Source organism: Lissotriton helveticus, chromosome 6, assembly GCF_964261635.1.
Source record: "Lissotriton helveticus chromosome 6, aLisHel1.1, whole genome shotgun sequence".
Taxonomy (NCBI): domain Eukaryota; kingdom Metazoa; phylum Chordata; class Amphibia; order Caudata; family Salamandridae; genus Lissotriton; species Lissotriton helveticus.
In genome coordinates, this window is record NC_136067.1 from 662564017 (window position 1) to 662574650 (window position 10634).

Below are 10634 nucleotides of genomic sequence, written 5' to 3' on the forward strand. Positions count from 1 at the left end.
TAAGTCAGCAACGCCGGTGTTCCCACACTGGTGTACACCTCTAGTGCCTGTGTCTAAAGTTTTATCCTCGTAGGTCCATCGGAAGGTTCCTTAAACACTAACTTTGTAACTTTTATGCACCATTGACTTAACATTGGTGCATGCGTGCACTTTGAGCACTGAACCCGAGTCCCGCGGGCCTTTCCCGACTTCATCACTGCTAGTCTCGAACAGCTACAGCGATACCCCAGGCCCTAGGCCTCTTCACTTTCCCCATAGTGGTTCTTATACCACTATTTTAGTATATGGTTTAGGTGGCCCCTAGGGCTCATCCATATTTGTGTAACTTTTGTGTATTTAAACAGTGTTTTGTTTTAACGCATTTGCTTCTGTGCTCATAAAGAGTATAGGGGATATTTGTAGAAATAAATCTATATATATTTTCAATATATATCTGTGTGGTGTCCTTTCATTTGGTATTCAAGGGGATTGTATATGGTAAAACAGCTTGCTTCACATGCCTTTACAGAGTTTAGCCTAAGACTGCTTAGTCCATGCTACCCCTAGGATAGCTTGTCTATAAGGTTGACTTTACAACTTCCACCATAAGGGTTGCTTGGCATGATACAAGGTGATCACTAGAACTAGTGAGCATCATATATCAGGCCAACTTCTCACAGACCTCCTTTAATTACTTAGCTCATACTGATGTAGATTATCGGATTCTATTTTACCGAGGCAACAGTCTGCAATCTCTGTCTGATTTCCAACATAGTTGTTACTCTGCACGGACTGACTGTTGTTGTGGGTCCTTGACCCGATTGTTACACTGACCCATGCCGGGTCTCGCCGCCAACCCTGAAGAATCTGAGAGGGGCGGGCAGGCGTTTCAAATCAAAGATGAGGGGCGTGTCCTCACCCCCCTTCTTTAACGGCGAGAAGACGCGAGCTGAGGTCGCCTGAAACCCGCGAGCACCTGATCATTAGCGAAGAGCTTGACCTTCATTTTCTGAGTTTAGGTAAGAAGGGCTCTCTAACGACCGTCGAATATGGCTTTTTGAAGGCAGTATGCCTGTAGGGTTAATTCCCCTCTTGGATTTTGCTCATATATCTTTGACCATCCGTTTTTCCTGTTAGCGGAGGTTGTTTAATGTAAAGATATGTCTCGGCAATATACAGGTGGAAAATCGTATCTAGTTTCACGATCTTTATTTTTCTCCTCGTGTTCCTTTTATCACTTTGCAGAACACGTGTGTATTAAAGCCGTTGACGAAAATCCAGCTAATTCTCCACATTTGACGGTCTGAAAGAGTGAAGCATGCCGTGCCGGCAACAATACGGTATGTTGTATCCGTCTGATTCAGCTGTTTTAAACAGCAGCCGTGTGGTTTAATCCTGACGGGTTTGCTGGGGTTGTCTTTCTCCTGTTTTGTCCAAAATATAAGGAAGAATTAGGGGACTTTTTAAACTGTTTGAGTCTAGCATATTGCTATATTAAAGCTTCTTAAACGATCTCCTGATCGGGTGAATGATGGACTTAGAGGCCATACTTACGGATGTATATCTTTGTGTAGGCAACCATACACGATGCTGCCTGTAAGTTAAAGCTGAATTCCATTCGAGATTATTGAAAAACGCATTACAAAAGATACTTCCACAGCGGGTAAGTCGTGTGAGAAAGACTGTCTGCTGGTGACCTCTTGATGTAATTGTAAATCGTTTTTACCTACTGAACCCTGTGGAAACGTTCCCCTTCTTTGTTTGCTAAATTCCAGCTAGGTTCCTATTGGACTAGTACGTTTTACCGTGCCATCGACATTGGGCCTGATATCGTTAACCGATAACATAATGGAGATATTTTGACCTGGGAACCCCGGGTAGAGGTAATTTGACTACATTAAAAGATTGAGTTAAATGCCTTCCTCTTATTTGAATGTTGCCGTTTTGACCACTCGGATATTCTTGAGCGACATGGCGCTAGTATGACTGATGATATAGGAAATGTATGAGATGTTTTGTCTCCAGGGATTCCCATTAGTGTATTGATTGCACGTTTTTTATTTTTATTATTCTAGTATTTATTCTTTCAACATTGGAGCTCACCAATTAGGGGTATGCCTCAGAATAAATTGTGTTATATATATGAATTCATATTATGTGGAACGATAGATGTATATTGAAACTGAACTAAATGTAGTCAAATTTTACCTGAATCTGTGGATCGTATGAAAAGTACAAGGTTCCATATTAGATCTTATGTAGATTAAGTATAAATTGAATAGATATGTAACAATTTACGAGGTTGTTGATTCTAAAATCTAATTTTTCTGTTGATGACAGATTGGCCACGGGTTATTTTCTATGTGTTGTGTCCCCCACTACCTCGGCGTGAGAGCCCTGATGAAGGTGCGCCCGTAGATCTGGGCTGTGCACCGAAACGCGTGTTGGCATTACGTGTTTCTTGGATCCTGTCTCATCAACCTGGACTCTCTCGCAGTTTGCTACGAAGATCCTGCAGGATTCTTTCATTATTGTTGTCACTCTGGGGATTACGTTGACGAATGTGTATATAGTGTCTGGTATATCAGTGAATGCCTGAGTGTGATTGAAAGAGAAGGATGTGTGTGTTTGCTGAGAGGTAATGTGGGGAGTTTGTGTTGTGTATATATTGAAGTATTTTTTATGAATTAAACAATCAATGTATCAGGGTACGAAGCATTTCGGATGAAGTATGCACAAACAAAATATGCACAAATAAAATATGATAAAAAGAAAATAAAGATTTTATACTTTCATATCTGATATTGAGTGTACCGTGTGACCTTTCTGCCGCCCCTTGGTGAGTTCCTTGTTGTATGTTAAAAATATTGGACTCTTTATGGGCCATTGCTTGATCCGCTAGGGTGGACTTTCTCCCTTGCAGTAGTGTAATTTTCCCCTGACGTCTGCCCGCATCTCTTACAGGGGGCCCCTTTTGTATTAGTTGCACCCTGAACTACGACACCGGACTCCACATAGCAGCTTTGCTGCTCCTTGAAACCGACATGTCACCTCAACTAAATGACGCAGCTCTGACTCCTGACTTTGCATCGCAAGTTGTGTTGACAGGATCCTTGATGTCGTTGCAACAGGACTTCACACCAAAGCCTTTTAACATCTCTGAACCGACACATTGCCTCCACTGCACAACGTGTCTTCAGCACTGATCCACGCAATGCTCCACAAACCAGGATATAAGGTACTCTGTTCAGCAGGCCTAACTGGATTCCTGTATCTGGGCCACGCTCCATGGCAGTTGTAATGGACTTGTGACTTTGTCCCGGTTTGGTACAATCAGATATCCACAGTTTGAGCTTTATGCCTTGTATTCTCTAAAAACTACCTAATTGAATGGCTCTGATTCTACTAATAAGATTTTTGTTGTTTTTTATTTACTAAATTAAGCTCTATTTTTCTAACCTGGTGTGGGATCTTGTTGTGTGGTGTTTTAACTGTTCTACTGTTGAAGTGTTGGATGACATCTTTACACATTGCCTCTAAGCTAAGTCTTACTGGTCTGTGCTAAAATGCCAGTTGGTTGAGCACATGTAATTGGGTGTTTTACTGTGCCTTAACCTGACTAGGATTGTGGTTGCTGCATGAGCATTGCTCACATCCCACACAACCAACAACGTACTATTAACACTTCTCCATAAAAAAGGAGGTTGGTTGCCACAAAGCACTTATGGCGGTTTAACATTGATGGTTTAATGATAGGTTGTTAAGAGGATTAAAGTAGGTAACGTGTTGAGCTGGGTTGAGTACCTAAAAATGAAAAAGTCGATGATGTGAAAGATGTAGAGATGAAGAGGTAAGGTGAACAGTGAGGTATAAAGAGAGCGTAATCAATGCAAAGAATGACTCATTACCTTATGTGAAGAATAGAGATTTTACAGGGAGACAAGGTTGGTGTCATGAAGGAAGGACATGTTAGTCTCTAGAACTGCTGTGGATTTAGAACTTGGGAAGTGGCCGAAAAAGGATAATCGAGCTAAAGTTGGTGGTATGGTGAACAGGATGGTTGGAGTAATTCTGTTTTGGAACTACCTGGTGTGTTTGGCAACAGTTGCATAGGCGGTCACTCACACACTAACATTGTGCAAGTCAAAAACAAGCCGCTTTGAAGATGATATTTTGAATAAATGCTTTAGGCATATTTTCATTTTTTTGTAAAACAGTAGTGTTATGGTTATGAAACTGTCCGTTTTTCATATGTAGAATATTGTATTTTTTCTTTTTTTGTGTTGGATTTGCATAAAAAGGGAGGTGTGCCTATCAAGTCAGTATTCCTTTTGGTAGATTGTCTTACATTATGTTGGAATGTTTAGAAGAATTGTTTGCAAAAGTGTTTCCAAAGTTCAGCCAAGTATTAAGAAGATACTTCACTTGAATATGTGCTATTTTCCAATAAACAACAATAAACCAGCTTTACATTCCTGACTGATATCTGTCTTCTTTACAAAGAACTTTACTCAGATGCCTGGAAAAATGGGCCTGCAGCACCAAACAATACTCCAGTACTGTAATTCTTTATTGTCAAGCCATACCCAGCAAATGTACACAGGTTTCACATCATCAACGGTAAAACTGATCACATAGAAGGTCCTGCAAGGACCACCCCCAATTCCCACTTCTTTTCAATGTGTGCATGAGACTGCTTACCCAGTTGATCTTCTAACACCAACTTCAGTTACGATTGGAAGTGACTGATCTGAAATGCCATATCCAAGTGAGCGAGCGCAAGCAAGATAGAGTGAGGCAATTTCCAATTGCCTGAAATCTGAATTACCTAAACCTGAAGTGATTGTTCATTGGTGGACTCTTAATTGCCACCTGAATCCTGGAAATGGCTGTGCGAGATAAGGGCGACTGTTTGCAGAAGCCACATTGTCACCACACACTGGAATATGTAATAGTCAAGTGTCCTTGATAAGCTGCCATGTTCTCAGGTCGAGAATCGCATGGGAAACCTCACCCCCAGGTGAGTGAACCTCACAGTCTTCAGCTGCAAACATCTTGCAGTGTCTTCTTTGCCCCAGGAACTGCAAGGGCATGCAATGTACTGGTTTGTGGGCTCCCAGGCCGCAGAGATAGAAACAGATGCTACTGAATATAGCTCTAAAACCAAAATCTTTTGAGTGGCAGCCTCTGTGATAGTCTTCCTCTCAAATGGCAGGAGGAACTTCGAACCATGCTGAGGATGGCCAAAACTATGAATTACTTAGACATACGATGTGTATTTGTATAGCACACGTTCACCCTTTGGTATCTTGGAGCTGAATAACAGATATTTATTGTTACCCAACTCAATGGTACTCACTTCATTGACCTCAGTTGGATGAAAGGCTGAGTGAACTCACCAGGATTTGGACCTGTGACCATAAGATCAAACACAAGCCCTTGCAGTGGACGCATTAGTCCACTGAGCCACCAGACCAAACGAACAGCTCATTTAGTCTTCATTTAAAAGCAGTAACAAACATCTCGCAATTCAGTTTTCATAAACTATATCTTGAAGAGGAATTATAGCTTCAGGAAGTCTAATCTGCTAAATCAAACTGGGTCCAACCAGAAAACCTTTGCTGGTATATCAGTCTGTAGCATGAGAACCTATCTCTGGAGTGCTCTGAGCACAAATCTGAAAAACTAACAAAATTTGCATCCTTGAAAAATAAAGCATTCTTTCAAGAAGGCATAGATATTAGAACCCCACACCTCAAGAAGGTAATTGTTTGCAGTTTTATCACAAGCCTGGATTTCTTCCATACTTAACTTGAGTAAAGGGATCCTGCAGCCTCCAGAAACTGCTACCATTTACCTATTCGTATGGCTATGAAGCAGCAATATATCACAAGCCATAGCTTAGCCATAATCGATGCTTTAATAAATACATAAATAAATAACGTTAATAGTGCACTGTAGAGTATTTTCTGCTTTTCTGCTTTTCTGCCATTAGCCAGAGTGATATGATTGTGGCTGTCTCTCTTTTAATGGGTTGTTAATTCCTTCCCGGAACAGGATCTTGAGGACAAAAAAAGGGCTTAGTTGTGACAGGTTAGGACATCTTGGCAGGGTGGTTTGGGGAGAGTAGTCCTGATTACATTTCAAAAGGCCTTTCCTCCAGACAACTGGCGCCAGCCTTTTGTCACAATAGACAATCAGGAGCCAAACCCAGAAAGGAAAGATAACTGATCAGAACTACAACAACAAACAAACAATTAATGCTATAAAATCGATTTAACCAATATTATAAAAACGTTTGTAGTCTAAGAATAATAAATATGCTATTCCCACTCTAGTTTATGCAACGGTAGGGAAAGTGTTTCACTTCAGAGGGGTAAGCTTTACAATTCATACTCCAGTCACCACAATAGTGGGCAAAGTGTTGGACTTCAGAGTGGTTTCATTCACTATCCCTACTCCATCCTGTGCAACAACAGGGCAAGCACTGGGTTGTGGAGGGGGTAAATGTGCTATTCCCACTCCAGTCTTTGCAACAGTATGGAAAGGATGGCCTTCGGAGGGGTAACATTTATGATTCCTACTGCAGTCTAAACAAGAGTAGGGAAAGTTCTTCAATTCAAACAAAGTGCATTTATAAGTAACTACATGAAAGCAGAAAAAAATATTCAACTCTGTATATGAATATGATTCATTAACATGAAAAAATATGTATAAAAAAGTATAACAATTAATCAATGTAAAGAATTTATATTCAATATTTATATAATATTACATCTTTGTTATTCAATTATTAAACAATTGACTTCCCCCTATACACCTACAACTGTAGCAGCCCCAACAAAAAATAGCTAAAGAATAATTATTCCACAATTAACATATTTAAAATCAATCAAATAATTAATTAACCCTTAATAAATAATTGTTAAATAATTATTACCTAAATAAATTCCCACCCTAGACCCCTAAAAAACTAGCACCCTGCAACAAATATATAATTACAATAAATATGTTTTCTATAATATAATATTTAAGATTCAATTAAATAATGTATTAACAAGTATTAATACATTGTTAATTATTACTCTATTCACTCCTCCCCATAACCCCTACAAACCTAGCAGTCCACAACTAAAATCGAAGTAAAATAAATATGTATTCTATCATTAAAAATCAACTAAATAATTTACAATTAATAATGAATTGTTAACTACTCATTGCTTAATTAACTTCCCACCATATTGTGGAAAAGTAAATTTTGCCATGTTATATGTGCCTACGTGTTCCTCATCCTATGTTATATGTGCATGATCAATATGCATATGTATCCCCCTATGATCGATTAAAGACACAATCCTAGTTGTGTCCAACTCTAGTATGCCAGTTTTCAGTTCTCGTGAATATAACGAGTATCAGGCCTATGTTGCCACGTTTTACAGTGTGCACGTTAATTCAGAATAATGTCCCCGTTTCTAGGCCTCAAAAGGGCCCGGACACCAGATTCAGCTCCTGTCTCCTGAATCCTCTCCGAGGAGCGATACAGGCCCCCACCTGCATCCCTGACCCTTAGCTTACTTTCTTGCCTCGCAGTGCCCGGCTCGGCCTGGCTCTGCCTCCCAGTCTGCCAAGAATATGTTATGTTTCTAGTTATCAGTCCAACTCTCTTTCTCTGCATTCCTAAGCTACTGAATCGCATCAATAGTTTCCGTCATGGTCTAGCCTTTATGTCTCCATGTAAGAGAAATACTGTATTAATATTCATAGAATATTACTCACACACGCACTACATGTAGAATAATGCATGCACCAGTCTTAAAGTCTATTAGCCTTTGCCCTGATAACTTTTGGATTCTATCAACATGTACTCTAAACAACAGATACTAGATATGCCTGGGTACATGTCGCTCTGACACTCCAGACTTTCGTCTCCTCTTCTAGCACAGAAGTCATAGCCCCCCAGTTCTCCCTGGTAACACGTCATTGCCAATTTGCGCGCACCACTAGGTTAGAGGTCCCAGCTGCTCAGGTAGCCCCCTCCATGTTTCCGCCCCGTTTATGACATATTCTGTTACGTTTACATCACATGTCTATGTATACGCCCTGTAACGCCTTCTTGTTGCATCAGTTTTGCCCTTATCTTTCGCGACTGCTACAAACCCCGCCTACTGCTACGCCTACTGTATTGAATGTAATGTAATTGTTTTAACTATAAATATTGTGCACCGATATTAAAGTTTGCTAGCCAATTCCCAGATCCTGCCCGACAGCTGTCGGGCCCTTCCATCCTATTCCCGTACAGGCTGTCCTGTTCCTGTCCTTTATGCTTGATTAAAGCCTGTCAACTCCAACTACCTCGAATCTTGACTCTTATTTATTGAGCTACCTGTTTATTGATTATAGTCAAAAATAGATCCGGTAATAATTTATTTATTTACCACATAATGGCGCCCGAATAGGGACTTGCCCTTTCCCCACGCGCCGGAGAAGCCACGCAGGCCCCCTGATCCTCTGCAGCCGTGACGGAACCATACCGTGCACGTGCAGATATTTCTGCTTCAAGTATCCCTCAGGCCCACGGAGGAGACGGAGGTTGCGGTCCAGCGTCCAGACGAGGCGGTGGAGGAACGCGGTGAGTCCAGACCAGAGCCCAAGCCGAGAGTCCAAGGTCCGAGGTATCCAGAGGCCCACCTATAACTGAAGTCCGAAGTTCGTCCGTCCGTCGTCGTAGCAGTCCAGTCCAGTCCGAGGCCTTCCGTTCTTGCTGCCCGGTGAGTACCGTTGCTGGGGTAGTATCTAGACAGGGTCAATTAATTTGTCTCTGGTCCGTGGGTTTGGGTACACAGATCCAACACGAAGTATCCACCTAGGTGGATGCGGGTCCCGACGTGTCTCTTTATGGGACCGGTATGTTTCGTACTGTTTCAGCAGTGCATCTAGTAACTCTAGTAAGTTCCGTTCTCGAGAAATTCATGTGTTCTGTTCTCAGTATACCAGGTAATATTCTGTCCAAACTGTTATGTTAAATGTTTATTAATATGTTTTCAATGTCGTGGTATGAGTGATTTGTTTTTCCAGTCATTATTGTGTTTATCGTGTATCGTACTGTGTTCATATTCAAGTATAGAATGCCTTTATTCCCTAAATTACGCCAGTTAAAGACCAGAAAAGGTCTGCTCGAGGAAGCAGTTCCTGTCCCGCCTAGGGACAGTCCAGGTCATTTTATGTATCATAAGCATGGCATAAGTGCCATATTATATCTAGACTTATGGGTAGAGTACACCAAGGAATTAGAAGAGAAATATAGATGGCCCGTATCAGGTACGTGGGATGCCGAGTGCATCATGAGAGTAGAAGAAGTATTATGGAAAAAGAAAGCCAGACAGTCCCAGAAAGATGCCATCGAGTTATGGCGCAAAGAATCTCATAAAAGAACTGAAAAAGAAATCAGAAAGACAGAATTAAGTAGAGAATCCTTAGAAAGAGCCCAAGAAAGGGAATTAATCGAAATAGGTGAACGAGTTAAAGCCGAACAGTCAGACAGACAGAGAAATGCCCTCATTAAGGGTATGTATCCTCTTCTTGCCGAGGGCTTGCCAAAAGCAACCCCGGAAGCACCATGTAATTTTCCGCCGCCATTAGTTCCGACTAAGCTACGTCACAAACCGACCGCAGCTGATATTTTTCTCTCGTCCTATTTGGACGACACAGTCCCAGAATATGCGAATCCTGCTCCGCCAGCTCCTGTAAATAATGTAATTCCTGTTCCTCCAGCCACCGGGGCACCTGTTACAGCACCTGTTACGGTACCCCCGGTCCAGCCCATAGTACAAGTTCCCGCTACATCAGTCACTCTGCCAGCCCGTACAATACCCGTCGACGATTCCAGTTTAGGAGCCGCGGGGGGAGGTCCTCCTGGTACCCCGCCCCAACACAAACGTGTAACGTTAGTCGAGTTACATGAACGTGCGTTACAGCGTACGCCCAAACATCAGTCCGTTGCAGATATCAAGCGAGCTCTTACCGAATGCCATTATGATCCAGTCCCAGGCGATGATAATATGGTTATATATTCATTGCGTGTAAGACGGGTGACCGAGTATTTGGACACCCTACCGAATATGAAAGAAGATCTAGACAGAATATACCGTTTCATCCGTACAGGAGAAGACCCAGAAAGTATTGGCGAAATCATGTCTCAAAGGAAAGCCGAGACCCAGCTCATGCTATTAAAGTTTCTAATCAATTGTTTAATAAGGGAACAAGATTATCCGACCAAAGATCCGATCGAAATTAGAGTTCTGACAAAGTGGAGTGATCATATAGCCGAGGGTAGACACAAGACACTCAGTAGTATAGAGAGTATGTACAGGAAAATTCGTAAGGAAATAATAAGGTTGCACGAGCAACGTAAAGCAGCACAAGTAAGCGAGAAAGAAGACGACTCTCCTACCGAAGAGGTAGAAGACGAGAATACCGCCAGAATAGCGTATGTAGGTAAATCTAGACTTCTAGACCGACATTCACGTCCAGAACACAAGAAAGTTTTTCCTCTTCCAGCACCAGAACAAGGTTCTCTAGAGCAAGTATTTCAAGCTACCGATCACATTCTGAAATCACGAATCGGTTATAGTGAACTTAGTACCATGCATGAACAA